Below are 27,246 nucleotides of genomic sequence, written 5' to 3' on the forward strand. Positions count from 1 at the left end.
ACTGCTGCTGTCCTGTGTATTCACAGTATTCATTCAGTCCCAATGTTGCCTATGCAACAACTCCATCCTGCAATGAGCTTCTGCACTTGAAAGATGCAGGAAACTCACTGGAAAGCATCCATTTGTTCTGACCCCTTGCCTTTCCTCTCATGGGGTTGTCTCTGGCACAGGGACCCTGGCTATTGCTGCTTACAAATAACAGAAGGAACAGAAGATGGTCCTCTCTGAATGAGGTCTTCACCAGGTTTAAGAAATAAATAGGTAACTTATTCCCATGAAATGATGAGAACTCATAGGTCTTAAAGACCTATGAAAACAAATCTGGTGATGGGAGATAGGTGCTCAAAAGTGGTAAGCTCTATTTCTTAGTTAACAAAAAGACATAAAAATAAGAGCACATTTATATTATTACATTCCTCTGTGTTTTAATGATTATTCACAAAGAGAGAAGGAAAAAAAAAAAAACCCAACAAATTTTTCTAGAACCTCTTCTGCTCAGTTTGTAGGTTGCTATTTAAATTGACTAACAAATAGAAACATTCAAACAACATGTAATTTTTTCAAAGTTGATCAAGTATATCTGAAATCCAGCAAAGAATTTAGGGGAAAAAAGTGGTAGATTTCAAAGACAATGCTTTAAACTTGCACCTTGCAAGGTCCCTGGTATCTCAGAATTTAGAACAGAGGTCTTCTCCCCTGAATTCCCACTGATCCCATGCATAGGAATGTGTTATTGAACAGAACTGTGGTGTCAGTTTCAGCCACAGTACAACACTGCTACTTAATGTGTGTTAAATAAAGATGGTTTTCTCTGTTTGGATAAATTCCAAAGATACTTGAATCATTAAGTCTTTTAACCCAATTATTCTTTTAAAGTTCAATTAGTTATATTCTGACCTTTCCACAAATATAATTTTCTTAAGGAAAGAATGTACAGCACTTTGATTGCCTGACAGATTGAAAACTTCCCCGTGTTCTGAAGTGACAATGATGCTATGAAACTAAAAGGGGTACCCAGAGAACTACTTGTCTGCAAATTCATGGACAGGAAGTACGAAAAAAAAAAAGAAAAAGTTGTAGGTATTGTTTACGCTCACATCAAACATTCTATTAGTATAAAGACCAATTCTCAGGCTATAATCATGTTTTCTACTCCAAATTCAATCAGTAATAGTAAGCTTCCAGGGTACTGTCCTTGAGAGTCTCTATCGAGGTGATGAGTTAGAAGCGCAGTCACTTTCTTCAGGTCTTTTTTTTTACTTTTTTAATCTTTTGTGATGTGGAATAGCCATCATGCAGATGAAAATCTGGCTTCTAGCATAGAGCAGTCAGATCAAAGTCTGTCTTGTCAACCCAGTTGCGTACAATTAAAAGTTGTGAAAATCTCTGGAGATTCCAAGGTCAAAGACGAGGAAATAAGTTGCTAAGTTGCATGCAAATCTGTAGAAAGAAAATAAGTACTTTGTGGTTGAATTTGTTATAATTTGTTGGTTTTAGACCTCTCTTTTTGTCCTCTGTTTTGTTCTCCCAGCAACATTTATTCCTCACAGAACTGCTCTGCTTAATTTTTGAATAATTTTACAGTTCTACCATAGGTTTTACTGTCTCTTTCTGTCAAACCACCATTGGTCCCATCTACATCTGCATTCCTTTCTTCTAATAACTGTTTTAGAATAGGAATAGATTCATAACCCAAAGGCACCACCGAAACCTACTGGGAGTTGCTGCCACATGTTGCCTTCTGGATATTTATGAACTGAAAATCCCTCATACCCAAATCATAGCATTTTACTACATTTGCTGGGGTTAATGTGGTGTGATGTGAAAATTAAAATTAGACAATCAGTTTCTCCTGTTTAATATTTAGAATAAAAACTGAAAGTACTTCAGGGTAACACTTCAGCAAGCAGGAAGTAATTTGGTAAATTCCCTTTTGGATATGCTAATCACCTGATATTTTTCTTTCACACTTTGTTCTCATCCTCTTTGATCTCCTCTCACTCCTGTTCCTCTTGCTGAAGAGCAAAAGTATCATTGAGCTGAAAAGCCAGACTTTTCACATGGAAGCCTGTACCAAGCATCCAATTACAAAGTACTTTATTTTGATAACTTTCTGGTAATTAGTAACTCTGCTAGTTTTGAATGTAAGTCAGCTGGGTTTTGATTGCCTAAGTCATTTCACTGGCAGACATACCTTAACAAAAATCTCAAACAAAAATCAGCCAACAGGCTTTAATACAAAAAGTGATTGTATGTATTATTTGCAGCACCTTTCTGTTAACAACTGTTTAAACATTCTGCTATATTTTTATGTTCTTGTTATTTGCTCTTTGCAATCAACTGAGTGTAAAGAAACGTATAATGAATATAAATACATATATCAAGAGTGAAAAACAAATCTGTAGTGACTTATGTCCATTACATTCATTACCATGAGCACAAGAATATCATCAGTTCGTGAATGCTACAGATTTTATGGTTCCATCAGTACTTTATTTAATTCATCTTTTAAGTTTCTATTTTTTTTCTTTTCCAAGATGAGCTATCATTTCAAATCAAGGAAGGGTTACCTTCAGTACTGATAAGAGAATATCCCGTAAAACATAGTTTGTAGATATTTGTGCTTAGGGCCATCAGAGAAGTTTAGCTATTCCATCATGATAAGATATGTGGTAAAACACTTGTGTTATGTCACCAGAATATTTACATATTGGGCATGGTAGAGATTTTTCATAGAATTACACCAGAGAGTTTTCCTTTTACGTATGTCTGAATGAAAAATTGTCAGGGGCTTTTTGGAAAGGTTACTGACAGGTTACTGACTATATTATAAATATCATCTTCTCTTTTGCTACCTGAATATTACAGCTTCTCTCATTCCTGTATGCAGCAGCATTTATTATCTTTTATGCATTATCCAATTTTCCAGTAGAGCCTAATAGCTATAAAATGTGTCCCCACAATTTTGCACTGAAATAATTAAAACACATAAATAATTTTAGCTTATTTTATGGTTAAATCAGTAACTTCTGGTCCATTCTGTGTTTCTTTTCTTTTCTTTTCTTTTCTTTTCTTTTCTTTTCTTTTCTTTTCTTTTCTTTTCTTTTCTTTTCTTTTCTTTTCTTTTCCTTTCTTTTCTCTTCTTTTCCTTTCTTTTCTTTCTTTTTTTTTCCCCCATAGTTAATATTGAGATTTAAAACCTTATTTTCTTGACTCTTGGTTTTGTGCATCTCAGATTTTGCACAGATTATTTATTAGTAATAAATCTGCCTTCCCTTTTCAAACGAACTTGTAACTAAAACAAATGACCAAAAAGCACATTTATCTTTGGAGTCCACTTGAATCTTGCAAAAAGGATGAGGGGTGGTATCTTAAAAATACATAATAGGCTGTGAGAAATATGCTCAATTCTAATATGGTGTATGAAAGTATACTTTCAGCTGTGCAAAAAAGTCAGGGTACCTTTTTGTTACCTTCACTCAGGACTTTGACTGTCATCTGAAAAGGGAAAAATGATGCTCCCTCTCATTGCAGCACCTTCATTCATTTGTCTGAGAGATGTCAAGGGAGCAAAGTGAGGCAGTATGGTAGCATGGCTCCACCAAGTCACAAGAGGAGGGTTGGCTTCAGATGCTATAGAAGTGACAGTTTGCTTCTGCAGGGTTGATTCTCCTTCATGGGGCCTCTCCTTGGAAGACTTTTTTCCTCAGAGTCATTCCTGGGGCAGTTTTATTATTTAGGATACATAGAGAGAAGAGGATGGAAAGATGTGACTGACAGAGCTTGCCCAGCTTTTATTGTTGCATTTGAAATCCTCAGCTACCCCATTTTTAGTGGATCAGAAGAGAGACATCTCTGAAGAGATTACTGTAGAAATTATATCTTCAAGGCCACTTCATTTTTCAGCAAGTCTGAGACCTTCCATCTGAACAGCGGAAATGATCCAGCATGCTCCCAGACTCACACCGGTGCTTTAAATTGCAGTTGTGGGCCTGTTTTCTTCATATTTCTTGATCTGTCATGGCACAACTCTGCAAAAGGTGTGTGGCAAATTAAAAATACATGCAATGATACAGACAGAAGCTATAAAACACAGTGGGATTCACTTCCTTCTTTAGAGACTACATAATTATTTATTTCTGCTAACATTGAGATTTTTCTGAAATAATAGTAATGAAGACATCAAATTTGTGAGAAAAAATGGTCTGCTTTGAGTGTGCTGTAAATGACTGATATCTTTTGTGAATGGAAAGCATCCTTCATTTTCTAAAAGTAGACCATAGCATGTCTACAGGCTACTTTTTCTCTGTGTCTTTATAATCTATATGCTTACCCCTCCCATCATCTGTAGTCCCCTTTCATGTAGCATCAAATCCTAACCCAATTATTAATGTTTGTGCCTGCTGACATTTCTTACGAGAAATTACTGTATGCTCTTCTGCAGCCCATCAAAGTGAAGGTACAAAATAGTATATTGTGTTCTATGCATTTTACTTAGTGGTCTTCTGAAACTTTCTCTTCTGAGAAAAAAAAAATTAAAAAAAAAAAAAGTATTTATAATTGCTCCCATGATTAACTGCTTTTTATTACTACAAATTGCTGTTCTCTATCTGCTTCCTTCTGCTTTGTCCTGACTTTCAACAAATGTCCAAGTGATCATTGGTCCCACGTCCTCAGTTTGTGGAACTGACATCCCTCCACTAATGCCTGTGAAATATGCCCAAAGGGTTACCCAGGTCTCTCTTCTGTCTTAGCTCAAGTTTGGACCCTGCTGAAGTTCCTTCATCCTAGATTCCATGCCTCTCCTTAGTTGTTTTGGTCCCCTGCTTTTCCAGCCAGACAGTCAATAGCAAAGCAAGGGCTGGCACAGTTTTAGACTGATCTCATTATAAACTTTTCTATATTCTTTACTCACACGCAGTTCAAACACCCATTGACAGGCAACAAGTTTCCTGCTGCCACTTTCAGTTTCACCCTTTTACTCTCAAGTGCTGCTCTTTTTCTCTTAGTATGACTTCTGCAGTTCCCAGCAGGTGCTTGGCTAATGCACCTTTGTCCAGCTTAAAATAGTCAGTTCTCGGTGCTTTTCAAGTCAATAATCAGGTCAGCTGCTGTGACTTCTTCCCTGGAGATGAACTACTTTCAGCTAAGAGCACTGCTGCTGTCCTCTAGTGCCTACTATGCATGTTCTGCTGGTGAGTGAACATGGGCCAAGCCTTGACATCACCTTGCTCATACCTTTCTTCATAGGTGCTCCCAGTATGTGGGCATGAGCTGCTGCCCACACCACTTCCCACTGACCTTTGTGAACACATCTCATGCTGGTGTTTTGGGATCCCTGCCGCACCTGCAGGATTCAGGCACTGTCTGCCCTTCCCCTGTGTCTGTATGGAGAGAAACTTCCCTTTGCCCCATAGATGTGGACTGTAGAGCACCATGTGTGTGATTTTCTCTCCTCAGATATTAGGTGCAGGCTTCATTGCTGTTCCTCCCCAGAACAACAAGATACTGAAGACAGCAGAATTAAACTCCTACAGGATTTTATTTATTCTGCGCTTTGCTTAAAAACATATTCTAAGTACATATGCATTCTGCAGGCATGGCTGTGTTTCTCAGATCACGGTGTTACACATTTGCAGTTCAGCTGCCCTTCCAGAGCTAATTGAAAACTATGATGCCTGTTAGAGCTGGCCATTGTCAGGAATAAGGATAGCTCTGACTTGTTTCCACTCCACTGGCAGCTGCTTCTTGTAGATACAATATGAAGCTCTGATTAAACCACATTTCTGGAGTTCAAGCTCTGCTGAGTGTTTTAGTAGCTCTATTTCTCACTCAGACTATTTCCATAGTTCATTTTACTTACGGTACCTGGTGTAATTTGGTAACCATTAAAATTGGGGGGCTGATGGAGTTCTGCCTCATTAGGTGCTTGGAGCCTGTGGCAGGCTTGTCCATGCCCACTGCAGGAGCCTGGAGACCCCACACCACCCCTTCCACAATGCCAGTACAGCAGTTCTTGCGGCCACACAATTACCTGAATGGACCCAAATGAAAAATAATCTGGCAAAAGAAAATGGGTCTATTTCCAGCTGGATCGGTACCCTGAGCCTGTTTTTTCCATAGCCCTCCATTTTTCTGTGCTAGAAAACAGTGGGCTAGTGCAGGGACAAGAAACTGCTTGAAAAAAATTTCCTCCAAAGCAATCCCTGTGGATTCAAAAGTCCCAGGAGCTGAGCTCTGCCTGTTCTGAACCACTACAGAATATTAGGGACAGTTATCATCATAATGCCTTATGCTATGGCCTCTTCCCTACAGGAAAGAGTGCTCGGTGGGGAGCTCTCATAGTGAATAACTGAAATATTGAAGGTCTTGAATTTGGTGAGAGACAGAGTCAGGGGCATGCATGGGGACGCATGTGCCAAGATTTTTGTGGCTGTGATTAAGCTTGCTAGCGGATCCTCAGGACCACACATTTTGAAGGTTTCATTTCCAGCATGTAACTTATAGCTCCTACCAAGTATCTTGGAAATGTTCTATGGAAATTGTGTAAATTTGCCTATGTCACAGTATTTTTCTGTGGAACCCACATAATCGGGCTTTATATTCCTTGTGAAAAGGCAGGGACAGTATTTTAAAAATAGGATTGCAGCACAAAACTATTTCATGTTTATGCCTATGACTACAGCATTTTTTAACTTTCAGAAACTCTACATGAGAAAAGTACAACTGCTGAAAAAGCAATGAATCACTCAACCTGAACTTTAACACCCATTCAACATCTAATTAGTTGAATTAGAACCACTTTGCAAGAGAGTCAATCAATTCTCTAACTTTAGCTGCCCCAGTGGTTCCAAAATTTGATGATGTTATCATTACTTTAGAGGAGACACTCAGTTAGCATTTTAATAAGTGCATTTTCACCCAGCACTTTAGCTCCAAACCAAGAACGATCATAAGTTAAAATATTATCTGCAACATGCAGACTCTCTTGAGCCAGCAACGTGTCCACATTTGAAAACTTTTCTGGTAGAGAACTCTTATTACAAGAATCAAAAGAATTACTATCAGCCGGAGCTTCATGAGGTGCAAAATGAGAAGGACAGAGGCTGAAGTGAAGTATGCGACTCAAAATGAATTGTTTAAATTTGCCATTCACTTATGAATAAATGATGAGAAGTACCACCACAAGGTTTACACTAGACTTGAAATACAAACCAGATGAACAGTGTACTACCAGTTTCCTCCAAGGTAAGCAAACACATCTGATGATTCACAGAAGTACTGTCAAAGCAAGGACAAAGATTTCTGTAAAGCTGAAGCACATTAGAAAGAAGAATACACATACATACAAGAAAGCTTAAATTGGCTTCTGTTCTTCATTATTCATACTACTTTCTTGGGAAGGGAAGAAAGGTCTCTCATAGCTCTAAAATCACTTGATTTGATTTCTGATCTCTTTTTCTTGCTGAGAAATTATAGGTGGGCTGCTGGCTCCCTCTTTTTACTGTAAGGCTCAGGAGATGACATCTCATGGGAAGCCATAAGATTTTATGTTGGAAAATGCCTACCAGATTGACTTCACCTTTTATCTTCCTTTTAAACCTTAACCTATTTCTTCTGTTTTCTTGGGCCTGGAGCATCTCCCCTATGAAGAAAGGCTAAGTCTGTTTAGCCTTGAGAAAAGAAGACTGAGAGGGGACCTGATCCAGGTTCATAAATATCTAAGCTGTGGGGGACAGAGTGGCAAGGCCAGACTCTTTTCAGCAGTGTGTGGAGACAGGACAAGGGGAAATGGCCAGAAACTGGAGCATAGGAAGTTCCACACGTGTGGAATGTGTGCAAGAACTTCTGTACAGTGAGGGTGACGGAGCGCTGGAACAGTCTGCCCATGGGGGTTGTGGAGTCTCCTTCTCTGGAGATATTCAAGACCTGCCTGGACCACCTACCTGTGTGACCTGGTGTAGGGAACCTGCTTTGGCAGGGGGGTTGGACTTGATGATCTCTGGAGATCCCTTCCAACCCCTACGATTCTGTGATTCTGTGATTAGATAGCTCAAAAGCACCTGAAAGCCTCTTTACTTTTAAGCCCATCTAGAAGAGAAACACTACTGAGAATTTTACTTCTAAAATTTAAAGTTTCAGAAAAACTGATTGGATGAAAACAAAGATTTAAATGTTGCATGTTTTGAGCCAGCACACAGTGGCAATATGCTGTAACAAACATTGGTTGCTGTGCCAGACTGGTGCCATTTGCTGGCTGGACAGTTGCAGTGCTCTATCTTCTTCTTTGGGTCTTAATTTTTGGTTTTGACAATACCCTTGTATATGATAGCATTGCATATTAGTCTCCACCACATTCATTTCAATCAAACTGTCTCTCTATGTTTTCCAGACATCTCTCTAATTTTCAGAGCTTCTGGAAAAGAGAACAACCAATCATTTCCCAAAGGTGATAATTATTATCTTACAACACCATCACCATCTCTCTCACCTTTACAGTATTCCTATTTACTTTAAGAGCTGGGTGGTTCAAGGTTTTGCCGTACACTAGGAGAGGAAGGGGGGGGATAAGTAAGAAAGATGGAAATGTGACAGACCATCCCAGAGGAGGACTGGGAATGACACCATGATGGGGAGCAGCAGCTTAGTTCTCAGCCACTGCCCGTAGAGAGGAAGATCAAGGCAGGATTCAGTGCACATGTGTTTTGGTTGCTGTTAGGAAACTTATTGCAGCAAAGACAGCCTCCTACTTTCTGTTACAAAACTGGGGAACTCAAGAGACCAAGATATAGTGGAAAATGGTTAGGAAGATTTGCATGGAAATTAGAGCAAATAAAACAATTAGGTCATGCAGCCAGCATGAGAGCAGAGCAGCCAGACAAGGACAGAGGCTGTAGCTTTTGTCAAGCTTTAGAGGGTAATGGTATTCTCTTAATTGCCACAAAGGTATCATTAGAAATGGTTAGTTAGCTAACATAATCACACTTGCTTATGCCTCCTGGAAGAGTTAATATTTCCTCAGAAGTAAGGGCCAAACCTAACATGGTTCCATTACCATCTCCATTCATGAAAATGGCACACTTTATCTCTGTTTTCATTTGTCAAATGGAATGTTTAGAAATTTTATGTCCACAAAATATGGGGTAGTATCTGTGGCCTAAGTTAAAGTCATCAATCTACTGCAGGGCAAATGTTTGAATCCAGGACTCTGGATTTTTAAATAACTTCCCTAGCTCCTGACCCATGGCTGCATTTTCTTCTGCTTCTGCAAAAAACTGTAAGATCTAATAAGCCACAATAAGCTAATACACCACTGATCCCTGGGCTCTCTTATATTGATCAGCTGCACCCACCTCTTATTGCTGTGTGTCCTAAGGCCCCTCAACATCAGTGTCTACCAGTTATTTTTTACCAAATAAACTGGCATCCTGCAAATCTTGGAGACGAACATGAAAAATGATATTGAAACCATGATAAAAAAAATAAGTAGAGCTGCTTCTCCAGCCAAAATTAATTTTTCAGACACAACTCTGAACAAAACCACACATTTAGATCTAATTTTCTATACAAAGTTTTTACTTTCCCTCCTAGAAAGTATCAGCTGATATCAGCACAATGACTCCATGTATGCAATGTCCGAGTTTATACGGGCTGAGACCTCATAGTAAAAATATGCCAGTCTCTGGAGAGGAATGAGGACAGCAAATCACAGATGTAGTTCAGCAGAAAATCTAATTCTCTGTGTTAGGCATCTTTATGAATTGTGCTTCACTCAGCTTAATGCATTTGTCCTTCACATTCATGGACACAACTTTTTTAAAGAGGAAGACAGAAAGAGAATAAATGAAAAAGAATTTGAAAGGCATGTGAACAGATAATCTGTTTTCTCTATTTGATAGGTATGAGTCTTAGAAGAAAACAACATGACAGACATAAGTTAATTTCCTTCCCATTCTCTTTCCACTAAAGATTATGAAATATTGAATTATAAACCAGCAAATTTATAGTATACTAAAATCACTTTTCATGCAGAGAATAATAATTGTGTTGAATAGTTTACTGTTTGAAAAGATTTAGATGTAACCCTGGAGGAAATACTTGTACTTAAAGGTATGAGCAAAAGAAATTAATGTGACAGTTTTTTACTCCCTTTTCACATTCCAGTCTCTTCAGGATATTTACATGCCCTGACAGCCAGTCAGAGAAGTCAATGGGCAAGATCCAGAGCTTGTAAAAAATAACGCAGAGGATAGTAGGACTGATTCAGTCTAAACTTGCTGGATACCATGGACCAGGATCTCCTACAAATTAATCATATTCCCTTTTCTTTGTATATTTATAAATATGATAGTTTTGTTTTCTGCAGAGATTTCCTTGTGTGCCTTCAGCAACACCCAGTCTGCCTCCTCTTGGGAGGTGATGCTGGGAAGTCTGGATCAGGTACCGTCTGAACACAACTCACTGCCCAAGCAGTGGCTGACGAACACCAAAGTAGTATGCTACTGAATAACATAACCTCAAAAGAGGACATTTCAGTCTTACAATATAACTAAATGCAGTTTCCCCAGGAGTGAGGTTTGAAGCAGTCACTCTCAGGTGTCGTTCTGCCCTTGCTTCATGTCTGGAGCCCTGTGAGAGGGTGTGGTGCCCAGTTGCACCTGCTATGCTGAAGAGCAGTGACCAGGCACCTTTCACTTTGGCTTTGTAAAATATGAAATGCTGGATTGCTTGATCAGAATGAAAAGCTCCTTACAATGTCACATGGGCAGCCCCTTCTTAAATCATTCCCTACCCCCCCACCCCAAATCCCAGACAACCTCACTTTGTTCTGGCTTAAATTTCCTTCAGGTCCCTCTACCAGGCACACAACTCCATCCCAAAAAGTTAGATAGTTAGTTGCTCTCTCCAAGACTTTTAAATAGTTGATGTATAGAAAAATTGGACTGTATGGACTTTAATGTACAAGTGTATATTGGAGCTAGAATGAAACAGAGCCTGCAGAGAAAGAGGAAGCTGTATTTTATCAGGGTGAGCTTGGGAGACTTACAGGCTCCAGAAATTAGTGCTATAAACTTGCCAGCATGTGATGTGTAGCTGTAGAATAATCCCTGCACTACCTGTTGTTTCCTTTGGATGAAACATTAAAGAAGAATGGACATTAGCTATGCATGAGATATGCATTAAAACTATATGCTTAAATAACACCCATCCACTGTATTTTCTTATTTCTTTTAAAGTCCTATTTTTTCCAGTGTGGAAATTTGCAGTGAGATGAACAAAAATTTTCTTCCTGTTCCTTATATTTCACTGCTTGCATCATGAGCGCATTAGAGGAAAGGAGATTTTCCATCCTCATAGCAGGACTGAAACATAGAAAGGGCAATCATTTTATGCTTACACTGCACAAGAACACTGACTGCAAAATATGCAAGATAATGGAGAATATTTCACTTCTAGGCTTGATTCAAGTCTCAAAATGAGGTGATTTCATTGTGACCTTTTTTCTCTTGTCCCCCAAAATATTGCTATGATATTCTACCTATTCTCCCAGGAGTATCTGAGCTACACAAACAGCCACAGAAACAAATGGAAACATTTCCCTTTCTTAGAGAAAGAATTCAATTTATGCAAACTTATCTGAAAAGAGCCATTTTCAAAATGCTGTAAGTTTTCTGTGTAATTTTTGATGTTTATCGCACATATTCACTTCAACAGCAACAAAATTAATTTAATGGAGGAAAGATGATGGTTTCTATTGATTTTAGTTGGAAAATGCTTCAAAATGCACATCAATACAAGTGAGGATTTTTTGCAAGAGGGTTCCCATGAGATACATTAGATCTAGTTTATGCCTTTTCATTTATCTATCTGTTTTGTTATTGCTTTAAAGTTATTAGTAAAGAAATCTCTGTACCCTCATAAAAATTAAAATTAAATTAAAAAAAATAATAATAACCACAGAGGTTATTTTTTATTTGAGGAAATATTTCTAATCAAGCATTTGAAAAGGTATAGATCTTCAGAGAGAAAATAAACCTCTATAATAAAACATAAAAGAAACAAATGCAATTGCTTTAGGCTTCTTTATCATTTTGAGAATTATGGTGTCAAGGCCGTGCATGATTGCTTTCTGGTGAACAAACTGACCTCTGACAATTGCTGTAAATTTTGCAATGAGGATAAACAGTGTGGCCTGAATTAACATGATAACACTGCAACTTAGAGAAGTCAGTAAAGTAATGGACCTTTCATTTCATGACACAAACACCTACAGCATTTGTTTGTGAGTTATGATCTCTTTCCTTCTCAGTATCACTGCAACAGCATACCTGAGGAATGTGAGGGCTGCTCTGAAAGTAATGCCTCCATTTTTTATTCTATTATTTGCTCACAGCATCAGAGGTGAATGTTGGTGGTATGGCAGTAAAGGCTGAACCTTCCCACAAATACCTTGTTACAATTTCTTGCACCCACTGATGTTTGCTGAATGTTTCTGGAGACCAAACAGTGGATGTAAGCACAGTGAGGTGCTGAGTGGTGCATTTCAGAAGTGATAACAGTGACAGTGGGTCATCTCTGCTTGTGCAGTTTTTTATGAGCAGGGTATGCCAGCTCCTGTTCATCACTGGCACAAATGCATAACTACTGATGGTGAGTATGCTGAAAAATATTGTGTTATAGCTGAGAATTTGCTCTATTAAACAGTATTATTGTGCTCTTGTAGTTTCCTTGGAAATAAAAAGGAAGCATTACTTCTGGAGCAACCTATGTATTTGCCTTGATGTAATCAGCTTTCATGCACAAATCAGCCATGCAACACTTTAGAGGTTTACTCAGGCTGATGGATGTCTCAAGGTTTGCCCTGCAGAAAATATAAATACCTGATGTTAATCTCTCATTTACAGTCATAGTAGATTGTGTATGGCAAGGATAAAAGGACATATTTTTGTTGCCAGGCCAGATTCAAGACACTTCCAGTGTAAATGAGAACCAAACTCATCTGTTTTTAAAGTCTTTCTCAGCTGGACAACCACAGAAGTGATTGTCACTTAGCTGTATCTGTCAAGAGCCACTCTGAAAGTTGACAGCCATGTGCTAACAGATGTTGTACAACTGCTAACAACAGGTAAATCAAACCAGGGCCACTTGTCTGGAGATACTAGTAAGTCTATTCTGGAGAGTACAATTGATGTGATAAAAGAGGAAAAATAGTAGTAGCTTGGTTCTTAAAGGAAAAAGTACTGATCTTAGGTTTTCTCCTTTATTGAAATTTTTTCACAAACAACTGTCATCTTGCAGCTAGAGATAAAGGAAAATTACTTTTCTTACATATTCTGTCTTTTATGGATGAGGTAACATTTCTTATATGAACCAGGCTATGAGCAACCTGGTCTGCTGGAAGGTGTTGGAACTAGCTGATCTTCAAGGTCCCTTCCAGCTGAAATGAGAGTTAATGGTAATGTATATTGAAGACATCATCAGAAATACTCTCTAATGTTTAGTTATGTTCAGAAATGAAATATTGAGGAACCTCTTGATCTTGTGTTAAAGGGTCATTGTGTCCAAGAATATTTGGTGAATTAAAATGGCTTTCAGCCTTCTTGATAGAACCTATCAAAAGCAAACCCAAGTTTGCTTTTCTGTAAACAGTCATCCTGTTTTATGATGATACCTCCATGTACTGTCAGAACAAATGTCAGAAGCATAAGTTCTACTGTTGTCTGCATGCAGCTGTCAGTGCATTTCTTGAGAGATCCAAATGTCAGCTGTGGAGATTTGTTGGAAATAGTAGAAACGCACAAAGCAAAATAAAGGGATTAATTCACAATTTGGATAGTGGGAAGAAATAATAAGCTCTTGCCATCAACTGCATTTTTCACTCTTATCTTCTCTTATCCAAGAATGTGTAAAATCCTCCTTAAGAAACATGAAGTCTGAAACAGGGCTGGCTTATTGTGATTTCTAAATGTATATGACCTACAGTCAGCAGTATCATTCCACCCTTAATAATCTAGATGCTAGGACAGCCATTCCCATCTACTGAGAAAATAACCATTCATGGGAATCTTCCAAGAACTATCATTGTTGAAAGTTTTTTGCTGTATTCAGTTATCAGCTCTGTCCAAATCAGCATTTCTGATGTTTTCTTCATCCACCCCACACCTCCTCCCCAAACCTTTTCTTCCTGCAGCATTTAATGGTGGAAAATTGTTCCAAAGATCTTGGAAGAACATATGCTAAACTCTGAGGACTCTGTACACATCTTATAAGTGTTAGGACATGTTTATTTGGAGAAAGACTGTAGATTTGGGTATTTGAAAAGGTGTTAACCCTATGAAGCAAATTGTGGTTTTGCAGTTTGGAAACAGGTTCTCAAGGTTCACTGCACCTCCCAGTGCATTCAATAAAATAGAGGATTTCTGACAGTGATATTACTGACCAGTTGGTAAGTGAATTCTCCTTCTGTTTCTCTCCAAAGACTTTATTTGCTTGCTTCACATCAGTTTTTATCTAACATCTTCTCTCAAACTTCAAGAGGAATTCTTCATGGATGGGTGTTTTAAAAAATCTCAACATTTAGTTGATTTTCTAAGACACTAGTGAAAATGTTATCATTGTAGCACTGCAAGGTGTTCAAGCATTCATGTCAGATAGGGTCATAAATCTACCATCCAACAATGGTACAACATACAACAGTGTACTGTTACTTGTCATAAATATAAATTTCTAATATTCTGGTCAGTACTGTTTTTGTGTTACTTGAAGATCAACAGGATTACATGGGACAATTTTCTGATCCAAGATAAAGCAGGACTTGCTGTAAGATCTGATGGGCGAGCGGTATGACCTGTTCTACTATATACAATGACTTCAGACAATCTAAGCAAATAATCAGCCATGGCTTTTACTACTGCCATGCTACCAACAGGAGAAAATTCTTTATTAAGCAGTGGTAGCTGCTACAGGAGAGTTCTTTGAGCTGAAGTGACAATAAGCTCTGGTTTGGGCACGATGTTTATTTTAGAAATTCCTGACATCTACAGAAATGTTTGCGAGAATTGAAGGGTTTCCCAACAAATTATTTTTGAAAGCAAGTAAGTCAAAACAACAAAAGCAAACTGCTTTCTTGAGGTGTTATGGCTGAGATAGGACGAAGTTAAGAACTACTCAGCATGTAAAAAATGAAGACTAAAAAAGTGAAGACAAAAAAAATAATAATAATTGAAATTAAGATGCTTTATCTGATATGCTCTGTGAACAGCTGTGTTCTAGGACTCTGCTAACTTTTTCTAGCTTTTTATCCTGACTAAAGTTCAGACTTCAAGCGTTGCCTTTGTGGACAAGCATATGCTATGCTTCATTTCACTTGAATTTCAGGCTGGGACCATAAAATAATACAAATCAATTCTCTTATCCTTGAGATGTTAGTTCACTTTATCAAAAATGACATTGAGTTTCCACTGAATCCCAGTAATACAAGCTTCAGATTCTAGTATTTTTCTTCATGTTGACTGAATTTATAAGTATTGGGTTTTTTTTGCCTTGGAATCAAGGAAAAGAAGACAGTAAGTGACCTTGGTGACTGACCTTTGAGCCAGATACACCTAACTGCAGCAGAACTAACGTAATTCTTTGCCTCTTGAATTTTCTGAGAATGGCTTAATATTCATCATTCTGCCTGGTGCACTTTCTGTATCACCTATTTTCTGATTTTTTGGGCTTTCTTTATTCATTTGTTTGAATTGGTTATTCCAGAAGCCCTACATTCTATTTTTTCCATATCACCCACTCTATGACCACCTATACATGTTCTCTGTGTATATTTTGAAACAACTTTTGTTTCCATTAATTTTGCCTCACTTCCTTCTGCTGCAGCTTATTCTTTCTCTGAAACAATGTGTTTCTAATGCATTGTTCTTTGGAGTTTCTTTTAGAGATGTCAGCAGAGTCCCTTGTTACCTTTGACTGCTTGACTTATATTCCATTTTGACTTTCAGTGGTGTTTCTAACCTAAACATAATTTAAAGTCTTTTCCACTGATACTGTACATTCCTTTTTCTAGCTGCCTCCAAGCTCTACAGCATATACAGTCATTTCATTTTCTCCCCTTTTTGTCTTCGCATCATCACTAAACTTCCTTTTCCATCAGCATTTCACAGATTTAGTGGAAATATTTTGAGTATATCTCAAGCTTAATATATATGTATATAAATGTGTATATGCCTTAGTATTAAACAGAGGAGACGCCTTTAGACAGGAATAACTAAAAACATATTTGGATGCCAAAGCCCTTGCTGTTGTTTCTCCAAGTGTGTTTGTTAGAGAGTATTATAAGAGACTAGCAAGACCTTCCAAATGGAACTTGTTGCCTGAAGTGGGAAACAACACAGAGATTCCAACACCCATCTGCTGCCTGACATAGTCTGGTCTAGAAGCACTGATACCTAGTGAAGCAGACAGTATGAGAGGCCAAATGGTACTCAGAGCGGTCACCTCACTATCTACATTTCATCACGTTCTCCGAGTAACCCTGTCTTATTTACTTTCACCATTACCCCTCATCCTCTAGTGTTTCCTCATTATAGTTAAAGCTCACGATCCTTGAGATACGCTGTTTCATTGCTGCTTTTCTGGGCACTGCACAATGTACATTGAAATCCAGACTGACATCTCCAGCTATTCACCCTGCTTGCCACTCCCACCAACTTTATTCTACTAGCCATCCAAAACTGCAGACATTACTGTTGCTGGGTGCTGCACCTGCCTTGAGCTGGACAGTTTTAAGGAAAGCACACCATAGCACTTCATATCGTTCTTTCCAGTAATTATCTCATCGAGCACAGAAAGAACAGGAGAAAGTCTGCAAGAGCAACATGAATTGTCACTCTTCAGCATCTCGCATCTACCTAAGAAAACTACACTCTGTCTTTCCAGAGAGATCACTGAACACAAAAAGCCTGCTAATGGAGTGCTCATGTGTGGGTATTACTGAGCTCCTTGTGACACCCTCTGATACTTAAGGTGTCAGACGTGATCTAACTCTCTATTACTTAAACACTGCAACCAAGGAGAGAAGGCAGACTCTCATTAAAGATGCCCAACTCTTTCCCATAGCAGTTTCTACTCAAAATGAAATTGTTAATCTTTAAATTCCTCTCAAAATTTGTGAGTTTGTCAGGAGAAGAACAGGTTGGAAAATTATTACTGCTTCCTTACTGAGTGTTAGCTGCATGATAAGCTTCTGTGTGCTCTGAAGGGGAAAACACATCAAACTTTCCCTGGTGCGTCTGGCCCAACTCTGCCCATGCTGTTAACCAGGCTAGTTTTGACAGGCTCAGAAACAGTGACAAGCATAGTCTATTTTCCACAATCAACCGGGAAAAAAAGCCCAACAAAAACTGAAAGCCACAAGGAAACATGCCATTAACTTAAAGCATCAGAAAATTCATAATTAAACGTGAAGATACACTAGAATCTGAACTTAAAATATTGGATATGGTCCTTTTGGCATGCACTTCTTACTAACAATACGAGCAAAGGATGTTACATACTTAACCACATGTCACATGTTACATCACTACAGAATCTCTCTTTCAGGCCTGGATTTAACAAGGGATTAGGAATACTCTAATTAACTTTTCTTCTATACTTACCACAAAACACCGTGCACTTACCAGGTGACTTAGATTACTCACAGCTGTATTGAATCTTATGCATTCTTCCTGTCTTCAATGTCTTCTTTAGCACCTCTAACCATGGATAAGATGGAAAGATCCTGATCCCAGTATTATTATCTGCCTCCTCACCTTATGACTTTGGACAAGTTTCACATTTCTCAGACTCCCATGACTTTTCTCCTAGTACCTCAGATTGGTTTTACTCTACTCTCACCGAATAGTTTTTCCCTCAGTACTATAAACGTCCTACAGGGATTGATACAAATTGTCTGCTGTGGTTCCATATTGCTATGAAACTGGAGCTATTAGCACTACTGGAGAATGCTTACATTGGTGTTCCTGACCAATTAACATTTAAGTTTCCATGCACATGTGTTTCTGAGTAGTGTTTATCAGGTATTTTAATGATGGTAACCTTCTTTGTTGTGCAGCATGACCTAAAAGTGGAAAGTCAAGAAGCAAAGAGAGGGGAGGGGAGTAGGTGAGGGTGTTTCTCATGCCAGTTTGCTCCTCAAGCTGAGCACCAAGGTCTGCATCTGCAGGGCTGTGCAGATCCTCAGCACCATCATAAAAGCATAGGAATGCAAGGGAGATCTGCTGACAAAGCTCTGGCATCCCAGGCAACTCGAGTGAAGGGTTGGAAAGCTGCAAACAGCCCGCCTGTAGCATTACAGATGCGGAGGTCCAAAGGTATGTCAGACACCACACACCTTCCTTTGCTCTTTATCTTCTTTATACCACATATAATTTCATAGACCTCTGCTTTACCACTCCTGTCCATCTCTATTCAGTCTGAGAAGTCTAGTTAGTCATTCATTGTGTAGTCTGTCCCGAATCAGTGATCATGCCTGTCATCCTCCTCTATGCTACTTTCAATCCCACTGCAGTCCTGTGAGAGTACTGCACTAGAATTACACACAATTTTCGAGACACAGTGCGTGGAAGTATAGAGTAGCTTGATGATGTTTTCTGTTTTGTTCGTCCTCTCCTAAATAATTTCTCACATTTTTTTTTTCCTTTTTCACTGCAACAGAGTAATGCAGTGACCTTTTCAATTTTATAAACCCTGATTTTTGTTCATAGTGAGTATAAATCAATCCTCTAGTTGTGATATACTGTGAATCTTTACCTTTTCAAGGTTTTCTACAGAAATTATACAAACTGCAACAGGATCACTGAAACAGAGTACAGGCATTCTGAAACTCACTAATCTATATGCTTGTAGATATGCAAGAAGTGAAGTTGAAGCGTGATTTTTTTTTCAAGTAATTTAGACATGGGATATTTACACATGGCTTGGGAGAAATATCAGCAATTTTGTAGTCACTGGCTCTGGTTGAGAAGAAGACTTGCTGTATTTTAGAATTACTTATATCCTTTGTAGGCTTTTCTTAAGAAATTTGGAAAGATGCTGTTGTCATGTTGTAAGCCACCATGCAGTGACTTTAAGTCAATGACTAAAACCATTTTCCAATAACTATTCATTGTCAAATCTTTTTGATGGACTGCTGTAGAACTAAGCAGAAGTACTAGGACAATGCCACATTTTGTACAACATGTGAATGCACAGAGATTGTTCATTACGTCTGAGCAGTGTTGACTCAAGTTGCCATTTCTGACCCAGCAGCTATAGATTTGTGGTAAATATTAACCCATTTCTGGCTAGGGAGGAGAAAATCACAGCATTAGTAACATCAAGTGGGTGGTAAAGAATTTCACTTACCAAAAAACCATTGAGGACCTAATTTGGAGGTCTGGCTCCCAGGCACTCCAGGAATTTGAATCTGCTTCTGACTGCAATGGAAAACTCATCTGCATATAAATTCTCATTGTAGTAAAATGTTTTGTGTTCCTCATGCAGCAGAGATGGAGTAGAATGGGTTACTGAGGAGAAAAGAAAGTACTTTAATCTCTCAGAGACTTCTGGATGACCTCCATCACCTCCCCCTTCGCTTCCACCACAAGCAGCCTGTTCTACACCAAAATGCCCCTTTGCCTAGAGAGCAGTTTCTCATGACAGTGGGAACAGAACACATGGACCCCAAAACCCTGTACCCTGACCCAGAGGGGAAACTAGCCTCTGTTAAACATTCCAGCTGTTCACATGTCTCCAGTAATGCTTTTCTAACAGCCATAAAGATCACACAATAAAATATCACCACTGTCAATTACAATCACAAACATTCACTTTCTTGATTGTATTCAAAGATAAGCAATTATCAGAGATTCAACTCATAGAGATAGAAACAGTAATATTATTAAAGGAAAATCCAAAAGAACCAGAGGGCAGTGTTATCAATAATTAAATTATATGAATCTGTTTTCATTAATTTTCATCTTTTTTTTAATTACACCTTTCTGATTACTTTCTCCTCTTAACCTGGAAAGATTTTCCCACTTCAATCAAAAAAATTTGATTTCTTTCTGTTGAATAAGTAAAAAGTTTGTTAAAATTGAGTAAATCTAGCTATCAGATACACGTGGCTGAATTAGTATTATGTCACGAGGCTATTATGAAGTTTTTATTTCACTGAAGTCTTGATTCAGTGCATGGGAAACTGTAAATCACAGCCTGAACCTCTGATTAAACCATCTGAGGCAAGTGTTGGGTCCGCTGTGGGAGCACAGGTGAAGGTAATTCGGCTGTGCTCCCAGAAGGGGTGGAGCTTGACTCCACCTCTCCTGGATTTCATTTAAGGGCTGACCACCATTAAGGCTCTTTCTGGAGATTGCTCCTTTGTGGAGTTCTGGTGGCAATCCTCAACATTTTCCATTCTTGACTGAAGGCCTCAGAGTTAGTGAGTTTTCCCCATAGATGCCCTCTGGCTATCTATTTACAACTATTCTTGTATTATTCTAACTGTACAATTCAGTAAAGCATTTTGAGCAGATATATAAGCCTCAGTATGCCCCTTCTTATTAAAAAAAAAAAAAAATAAAAAATAGTAATCTTAAACATATATTTAAATATCAACCTATTGTCTTAAGTTAACCTACAGTTTATTTTACCCTTCTACACAATGCAAAGCCAAGACAGGTATTTCACTGCTTCATAATTGTAAAGCTCATCTTTAAATGTATAAAAATTGATGCAAGCAAGACTTAATCCTTTTTGTTGAAAAAACATGTATCACGGAATTTGTGAATTCAGGCAAATACAACAAATACTTTTGTCAGTATAAAAGCTGCTGCTACTTAAGTAGGTATGCTTTGTTCAGAAATAAATTATCAGCCTTATACGTGGAAAAGTCCCCTAGCTAACAGGATAGACTATAAGATGCAAATTAATATGGAAGATCACATTTAAATTAACACAAGCATTAATAAATGAAATCTTCAGAGATTTCTACATACAATTCAAATTGTTGGAGAAAATGACTGCTAGAAAAGCTACTATTCAGTAGAATTATCTGATGAGACAGTCCTGCAAGATATTACAGGATGATAAATTAAATACTTGAATGAAGTTACAGATATAAGGAATTTGATAAGCTTATAAAGTAGAGAAAATTACAAGACCAAGTGGTCTAGCAATATGAAATTGTTAAAACTCATGACCAAGAAAAATCCATATCTTACTTAAATAACCAAGCCATACTGTGATAAATTTGTCATGAAAGAACAGCTGTACTATAGAAACAATTTGGAATATTGATCTCTGGCAGGTAGAACACATCTCATACTCACGATTTAAAAAAAAAAAAACAAAAACAGGGAGATGATATATTGCTTTTAGAATGCAATTCATTAGTAAACTATGAGTTCATGGATGCTCAGACGATAGAAGTGAGGGAATGTCACATGGAGAGACTGAACCACTCACTTTAGATATCTTAAAATCTATCCATCAATACTCTGTATCCTTAGAATAACTTAAACTCTCTCAAAAAGAATGCAACTACAAGTGGTTTTCCAATAAAGCTATGTCGTAATATAAATGTCTCTGAACTCTAGAGGTTTCACTTTCTGGTCTTAATAAAACAGAATTAGATTTCAGATTATGCATGCTTGACAGGTCTAATGCCTTTTTACATAAACCTTGAAGCCTTCCTTCTTGTCTTCACTGTAGGTTTTTTCCTATTGTAGACTATGAGACATGTTCTTGTCTGATATACAAACACAGAAACAAATACCCAGGGGCAGAATTTGTCATAATATCAATTTAATTAAAATATCCAATTAACACACACTTTTGGTAGAATACCTTTGTAGATGCTGAAATGGAAATATTACATTAACATTTTGCTGCAAGAATTAAAAACAGCGCTATTGGCTCTTCCCCAGGTTGTACAAGTGAGACTTCAACACCGAATACAGTGCAAGGTAGGTAAGTTTCAGTAGAGCATTAACTTTTCAACAAAACTTATTTTACAACAGCCATTCCTGATTTAGTCATTATAGGCTCTTGGCACATAATTACGCATCTCTTTTTCCAGAACTTGAGTTACACAGAAGCAACGCACCATAAACAGACTGAAAATTCAGTGTTAATAAATTGCAGTGTTGTTTAGAATTAGCATTTCCTACAAGTTACACTGCACCTGTTGATATATCAAGATATGTCAGAAATCTGTTACATTACCTAATCAATATGTAAAAATAGCACCACCACTAGCACCCATTTTGACTGAGATAATAGCATGCCCACAACAGTAAGTGTACTTCACCCTTAATGTAAATAGGTGCTTTAATTTTAGTGAAGCTGATGGGGCTGAAGCAACCAAAACTAAATTCTGCTTACAAGCTTCTTAAAAATTTGAGGCAGGACAAAGAGTAACAGGAATACACACCTTGACAAGAATATTCACATGCAAAGTGGTGTGTGGATGTCCATTTTGAACAACGAAAAAACAAAACAACCAAAGTCTCCAGGAAGTCACTGGATATGACGGATGCTCGGCTGCTATGGAAAATAAAATCTTAGAATGATTAAATATATCTGTTGGTGGCTGTTTTTATTGAAAGTTTCTGCCTTGGAATCAATAAAGGTTATTCTGCTACAATCTGAATTTGATGTAACCAAGTTATTTAGCTTTGTTTATCTAAAATGGTCTTGTGATTTTCTTAGCCATAATGTGGCTTAATGAAAATAACCTGTTTCATCAAATACTGACTGAAAAGTAATTAACATTTGAAAGAGACCTCCCAAAAATAGTTGTAAGGGTTCTGATAGTATCTTTGTAAATGTATTGTTATATGATGATACTTTCTCATGTTATGGTAACAGGTAATTTATGACCTTGATGCATGCAGTAAGTATTTAACTTTTCAGGACAAACTGACAAAGAAAGAAAGTGGACTTTTTTCAAGCATACAGATAATCATTTTCTATGTAGAATTATCACCTCAAACACCAGAAATATGATTGTTTCTTGTGTCATGTTGTTCTAGTCCTTAAACCAAAATTAATTACAAAGATTTGTTTCCATAGAAATGCCACCACAGTGGGCCAACTGTAAGTAGTATCATAAAAAGTACAGCTGTATATAGAGAATAAGTGTTCATAAAGAAAATTTGATGTTATCATCCCTCACTTAGGTCAAATGATACATACACTTCTGATACATATTTGTAAGATCACCTAGATAGTGTTTTCAGTATCAGGAGAAGAGTAATCCTTTTCCAAAAATTTGTATTAAAATGTTGTCATAAAACATATATACATGGGACCTAAGGTATTAGCAAAATAAGTGGTAATAATACAGTTTGCCATTTATGAGCAAATGGTCCTAGGCTGTGATGAGAATGAGAAAATGCAGCAATCCCTTTTGAGCATTAACAATAATTCACGTTTTAACTGCTAAATGAATGAAATAAGTTAACTTATTCTTCACAGTGGGTTTCAGAGCACATAATGCACAAGGACTGGGAAGAGAATAGACAGGATATGTGCTTTCTACATGAAATCTCTCCCTGCTGCAAGATGACAAACATTTCAGCAACAGCAATACACTTTTCTGTGCATATCCTTGACTTTGAGAAAATAGGATAAATTACTACATATGCATAACTTTTGCTTTTCAACAACCAGCTGCAGCAAATTGGTGGATTCTCAGTCTTATCCAGAGCATCTCCCCTCTTACTGAGGAAAAAGGGGGCTCTTTAAGGTCTTCTCCTTGATATAAAAGTGCGAAGTAGTGGTTAAAAGGGATGTCCCTGCTTTATGGTTTACCACAAAATTTTAATGCCTCTTTCTCAAAATGAGGTTTTGAGAGCCAGGTTTATTTAAGACCATGCTCTAAAGCTGGATGGGATTAAACAATACAACTTGGTTCCTAAAGACCTAGTAAGCAAATAAGTATCAGATCTGCAATCTAAAGTTTAACTGAAGTTTTCCTCAAGTATATAATATTTCTCTAATGAATACCATAGCCATGAAGATCACTGTTATTCATAGCATTTTGAAACAACACATACACCAGTAGATAAGTTGTGCAGTTTCCATGCATTGGAATAGTTTTACTGTGCTTCAGCTTTGTAATCTTAGCTTGACCTCACTGCACTCACAGTTCACTCTGACAATTCCCAATTAATGGTCCCAACCTTAGCATCAAGTATAAAGCTCCATTTCTTTTAAAGGAGCAAAAAAATAAAGGTCCTACACATACATCATAGAGATACTACAGATCATTGTGAATGTATGTTTTCACCCTTATCATCCACTATACAGATGCTTTTTTACTTTTCATCTCTTATCTCAAAAAGCACCTGAGGACATGCTGAAGAGCTGCCTGTCCACCAGAAGTATTTTCATGGTTTGTAGAGGAAAGATTGAATGCAAAGTGCTAGGGATGAGTGGAGAAAACCATTTAAGCACTAAATACTTACTCAGATCTAAACAATGATCTCCTTCTCATAAAGCAGCTCTCTGAGAGCATAATACACAAAACTCCACCCTTATTTTTAGACAAATAACTATGGGTAAATTGGACAATATAGCAATTTCCTGTAATGTCTCACTCCATGTTCAACAAATATCTTCTTAATTATCATGAAACTGTTCTGTAATTGGATTGCAAATATATAATAACTCTTGCAATGAAAACTGCCACATTATTATAATTTAGACTCCACATTCTCAGAGATACATTAATTGATCTCATACTTTTAGGGATTAAGTGATAACACAGTTTATGCTCAAATTTGAAAGTAAAAAGCTTAGAAATACATATGACAGGGAGAAAGACACTGGCCTCTAATCAGTGCTCTTTAAAATTTACATAAATTAGTTGAATTCAAGACTAGAAAGTCTAATAAGTAGGTTTGTGGATATTAAACTGGGAGGAGCTTCTAATTCCCTTGAGGGTAAAGAGGCCTTGCATAACATGGAGCTGTGTCATGGGAGATCCAAGTCAGGTGTTAGAAAAAGGTTCTTCACCAGGGGGTGTTAGGATGCTGAAACAGCAATGATAATGGCCCAAAGCTGCTGGAGTTCGAGAAGCATTTGCACAATGGTTTCAAATGAATTGAATTTTGGGTCATCCTGTGTGGAACCAGGAGCTGGACTCTGTAATGCAATGGTAAGCACAACAATGACAGCAATGCAGCAGGAACCCAGGCTGCAGGGAGGGAGAATTCACTCAAACACAACAGTAGTAGTCACAGAAACAGATACTTACCTTCAGAAGACCTCAGGTGTGCAGAGATTTCCAGAGGAATACACAGAAATATGGATCTCCTTAACAAAAATAACACGCCTTTTTTCATCAGTTGAACACTTATGTGCTGTACAGATACTGCCAGAATTATAACAAAAAATGAGTAAAATGTTAAGCTGCCTGTGGGCTGCATCATGCAGGTTATGGTACCCTTGCACCTTAGTGATGCCTCACCCTACCAGTGACTTTTCCCTCCCTGACAAATGGTACTTACAAGCAGAATAAGAACTGAGCAGGGGCTGACTTGTTCCTGTAAGTCAGTGAGCACCTTTGCTTTTTTCAGTTACTTTCCCTTTTTGATACCAAGAACCAAAGAACCAAATCATTTCAAGAACTGCCTTCCCACATAAGTGATACGTGTCTACATTCATTCCCAGAGGTCTCTTCTGTGAAAATCACATTAGAAAGTGACAGTATGGTTAATATTAAAATAATGAATGAAGCATCTGATGCACTTTTACATTTGACAGTTTATGGTAGCAATACAAGACATTGGTAATAAAATAGCATGCCACTCTGAAGGAAATAATAACACATACTGCAGTGGAACGCAGTCCTCAGAGAAGCTACTTTTCATCCTTGCTGTTAAAATCATCCCTGCCCTGGCTGGCAACACAGTGACTATCCTTTCCAAATGCTGTCAGTAGTATTTTACATCACCTAAGCTTTGTACACAACCAGCCAAATTTGTCTACAACCACAGCATCAGATTGCACATCAGAGGCATGCATATAAGCCTCCCCATCATCCTCATAGCAGCTCACAGCAACATGCATGAAGGAGCAAAGGGGATGTCTGCACCCCTGGTCAGCTAGAGGTTGTCAGCAGCACCAGAGGCAGGTTCACACTGGTGTTCCAGCTGTCTCTGTCCCATACCTGGGGGTACAGCTTTGAAACATGCCCATACCTGAGTAGAAGATGCTCTACACCTCCCCCACAGTCAGGATCACTGAGTTCAGGTCCACATCTGCTCTAAACTGCACAAAATTCTGAGGACATTAACTGCAATTACATACACAAAAGCAAGGTCATAAAAATATAGTGTACATTTAAATATATCTCAGCCTCATTGGCAACTGAAGTAATTGTCCTGGCAGAGGACAGTCCCTGCAGGCCATAGCTGGAGGACAGCCAGGTTGCCGCACTAAGGACAGAAGGATTGCAGGGGTTGAAATAGCATCAACAAACCTGAAAGAAAGTCTCTCTCTCTCAGGCTGCCCATAGACATGGTTGATGCCCCGTCACTGGAGACTTTCAAGGTGAGGCTGGATCAGGCCCTCAGCTAACTGATCTAGCTGTGGTGTCCCTGTTCATTTCAGGGGAGGTGGACTAGAGCCTTCAGAGGTCCCTTCCAACTCTAAGGATTCCATGATTTTTGTAATTTCTCCAATTACACATTTTACACTTCAGAGCAAAGTTAATATAATTCTGCTCATGCCAGAAATATGCCATTCTTTTCTTTTCTTTTTTTTTTTTTCTTACTATGTAAAATATAAAAAAAAAATAATATTTGATTGATACTGGAATGAAGCACTGGAAATCAATTATTCAGTCCAGAAGTCACTGGTTTTATCTATACACTAAAAAAACAAACAAACAAAAAAATCTAGGGACAGATCATTATTTCAGCATTTATTTAAAAAGCAGCATTTTTCTAAAGGCAATAGTCTTCAAAAAAAATCATAGGAAGATCTGTAAATGTTTCAATGCCCCAAATGCTAAAACATTCACTCAGACCATAAGATTTTTAAAACTCATTGCAAGATTAATATTAACATAAGGTAGCACTAAAGAAAGTGTTCCACCATCATTTCATGTCAAGGCTGGCAGCTGTGCCAGGCTTTGCCTTTTAAACCCAGCTGTGTCTCCCCTGAACTGTCTTAATGTAAGTTCTGTTCAAAGATATATTA

The 27,246-nt window shown here is 37.9% G+C and overlaps 1 long non-coding RNA gene across 3 annotated transcripts in view; it reads right to left on the reverse strand.

The window, feature by feature from the left end:
- Positions 1-435: 435 nt before the first annotated feature.
- The window catches only part of LOC107311356 (uncharacterized), an 82,042-nt gene continuing 55,231 nt past the window's right edge, over positions 436-27,246 (reverse strand). The window contains exons 3-7 of one of the 3 annotated variants that reach the window (XR_014943897.1): positions 26,244-26,338; positions 25,298-25,356; positions 22,469-22,578; positions 19,402-19,562; positions 436-4,031 (exon numbers count right to left, since the gene is read on the reverse strand). This is a non-coding gene — a long non-coding RNA (uncharacterized LOC107311356). Of the gene's footprint in view, positions 4,032-19,401; positions 19,563-22,468; positions 25,186-25,297; positions 25,357-26,243; positions 26,339-27,246 lie in introns of all 3 variants that reach the window. The other 2 variants (XR_014943896.1, XR_014943898.1) reach the window with 2 other exon arrangements.

The sequence above is a fragment of the Coturnix japonica genome, chromosome 3 (assembly GCF_054131305.1).
Source record: "Coturnix japonica strain WE chromosome 3, WE-NBRP24, whole genome shotgun sequence".
In the NCBI taxonomy this organism is placed as follows: domain Eukaryota; kingdom Metazoa; phylum Chordata; class Aves; order Galliformes; family Phasianidae; genus Coturnix; species Coturnix japonica.